Consider the following 3,437-nt stretch of genomic DNA (forward strand, 5'->3'; position numbering starts at 1 on the left):
TTCATGAAAGTTGTAACCTTGAATGTTTACTTTCCAATAACATTAGAATCACATTAAAAAAAGTCTAAAACTTCAATTATGACCTTTTTAGTGAGTAAAGGTCAAATTGTTAACATTTAAGCAAATTATTACAATTTTTACAAATTTTTACATGGTAGATGATGAAACTAGAACCTGAGTTCTTCATGAAAGTTGTATAAAATCTTCTTCTCTTTCATATGAGATAAGGATGAGTGTGATAGAAGTAGTAAAATTTCCCATGTGTCATTTATGTGAAGGTTGTCAATGTAGGATAAGTGATTTTGATAAGTTGTATATATATTGATACATTTTGTATGATGGTGAATTTGGTGAACATGAATAAAATACTTGTGTTTATTGCATGTTGCCTGATGTAGGATGATGATAATAAATATTAGAATGTTATCTTTGTGTAGTTGAAATGATAATAAGCATTGGAATGTTATCTTTGTGTAGTTGAAATGGTGATGAGCATTGATATGCTCTATATGATTGAAATGCTATGTTTGTATGAATTGTTAAGCATTGGTATGTTATTATTAGTTTAGGTGTTAAGTATTAGTATGTTATATACGATTGATGTTATTGATCTCTATATGTATCGACTGGATGTGATGTATATAGTAGATGTATGGTGAGGTGTAGATGTTGAGAATGTGATGTGACATTAAAACATGATGACTAACTTAGGATTTGAGGAGAGAAAATTAGTTTGAAAATTGAAGATCTTACATAGGATATCTTGGAGTAGTGCTTGAGTAGGCCATTATTTGGAAAAGCCTCCTTAAGTAGGTATGTCTCTAGGAGTAGGTTTTTGGGTGTGTTGAGTCTCCTCAAAGTCCTTAGTTAGTGGTTGAATAAGGTAGGAGGTTGAGGGTTACAACCCTTAACCAACAACCTAAAAAGATTGTGTGATTCTTTGAGGATAATCAGTGGAAAAATTTCATGTGACTTGGTAATGCATATTAAGGACGTGATAAGCCTATACCCAACTATACTACTCTTGACAGTAAAACCAGACTTTTCTAGTATAAATGATGAGACTCGAGAGACCATAGGAGGGATTGGTGTCCCATTTTGTTGTGATTGAGTCGACGCTTTAAGAGTGAAAACGATTAGGTTGGTTTGTAAGGTGAAAATCACTTAGATTGCTCATGTTGTTAGGAAATCTTTGTAAGTGAATGCCTACGACACATTGGTTGATATCTTTGTATATGATGTTTGTTAAGGTGTGTTCATATGCATTGTTGATGTTTTTGGGACATGATTGGAGTAGGTGCATGTTTGCTTTGAGTGTGTTAGCTTTCATATATGATATATAACGTGATGTTGTATATTATAGACTTGTTTTCTACATGTATATGTTTTCGAACTCTAACTCACCCTTTCTATTTCCATGGTGGCTTAGATTGCGATGATCATACGTTATATGTGAGCAGATCAGGATTAGGCTTGAAGAACTGATGCGATCAAATGTTATGACCCTTTTGACGATGATACTATTAATGTACCTTGTATAGGTGTGCTGGACCGATACTAGAACGTAATATTATTTGGGATTACTGTATACACACACACACACACACACACACACACACACACACATATATATATATATATATTATGTTCCTTCCCTTAATCCTGTATGTTATAATAACTTGGTTTTTTGCTGTTAGTAGTAGTGATTTCACAAAGTGTAGATATCACAGTGGGTCGTTATAAGTAGATTTTATATAATAGTATTTGACAAATTTCTTAACAAGATTTAAATATAAGAACTAAAATATTTTTTTTAATTATAAAATTAAAAATATCAATTTTAAATTTAATAAACTAAAAACAAATTTACCTTAAATTTAATAAATTAAAAACATACTTAAACTAATAAAGTATCACAACATTATTATACAATTAAATTAAAACAAAACAATACTATTAGATACAGAGAGTAAAATAACTTCTTTTTTAAATTTATTTTCTTATTGATCTATATCTGTACTAATATATAAAGGAGATACAACTTTCAATAACTGCTTTTGGTTTCTATTTTTACATGGACTATTTTATCATTTATTTAATTTTTAATAATTACTTTTTTTATGAGTAACTTCTTATTTTTTTCTTATTTATTTATTTATTTTCTTTTAATACAATGTAGGCACAGAATGTCTTTTTCCTGCTAGTATGTATAAACGATACCGCAAATAGTTAACTTAAACGAAAACATTTTTAGGAACTTAACATTTTTATAGGTTTCTTTCTATAGTGTGTGTTTTTAGATTTTTTTAATTATTTATTTCAATTTATATATATAATTAAATTTTAATATTTTAAAATATTATTAATTAAAACAAATTATGTCAAAGTATAAACTATTTACCATAAGTCTAAGTTATAATTTATATGTTTAAAAAAATTATTTATATAAATTTGAATAATTTATTTATTCAAATATAATATTATTTATTTATATAATATATTATAAATTTTAATTATATATAATCAAAATTCAATCTATACCATATATATATATATATATATATATATTAAATACCAGTTTAATTTAATTTTTTTTTAAATGGTAATAAATTTATTCACTAAATTTTGATTCTTTCAAAATTGAAAGATTTGAAAGAAAAAAAATTTCTCGTGTTAATTAGACTAAATTAATTTGAATTTAGTGATTGGTTTTTCTATTCTAAATTTATAATATAAATTATTTTGTTCACTCCATTTCTCTTGATGAATTAAATAAAGTGTCACTTATTGAATATTTTTTTAATTAACCTTTTACCTTTAAATTAAACCATTCATAAAGTAAGATAACTTACACTTTTTATTTTTATTTTTTTATATTGAACTTATTTCTTTTTTTTTTTTATAAATAATTTAGTCTTTTATATTTATAAGTGACCCAAAATATTAATTTTTACTAAGTCCCTAATGGTCAACATTAAAAAAATGTGTTTATCACACTAGTATAATTTATAATACGACAAATGTAACGACCCGTTACAACTACTAATAGCAAAACTATTTCATATTGAAGGATTTATACTCAAAATAACTAGACATGCATACAATAACATGTATATAATAAAAACAACTAAAATAACTCTACAATATATACAATACATGTATAATCATCAAGTTAAAAATAATATAAAATTCAAAGCGTCGGTCAAACACAATTATATACATTTACCACATGGGATAGTTCTAAGATCCAAAAATGTCATCCACCTTATGGCCTCCACTACTCCCCTCTATCGACCTATCCTTGTTCTGCTCTCAAATAATGCACGATCATCGTAGTATGTGGAAAATACATAAAGGTAAGTTAGATTTCAAAAACATACAAGTATAGAAAGGAACATTTATGCTACTTTCCAACATGCAAACCAACCAAAAATCAC

This window comes from Cajanus cajan, chromosome 6, assembly GCF_000230855.2.
Source record: "Cajanus cajan strain Asha chromosome 6, NIPB_CcT2T_4, whole genome shotgun sequence".
Taxonomy (NCBI): domain Eukaryota; kingdom Viridiplantae; phylum Streptophyta; class Magnoliopsida; order Fabales; family Fabaceae; genus Cajanus; species Cajanus cajan.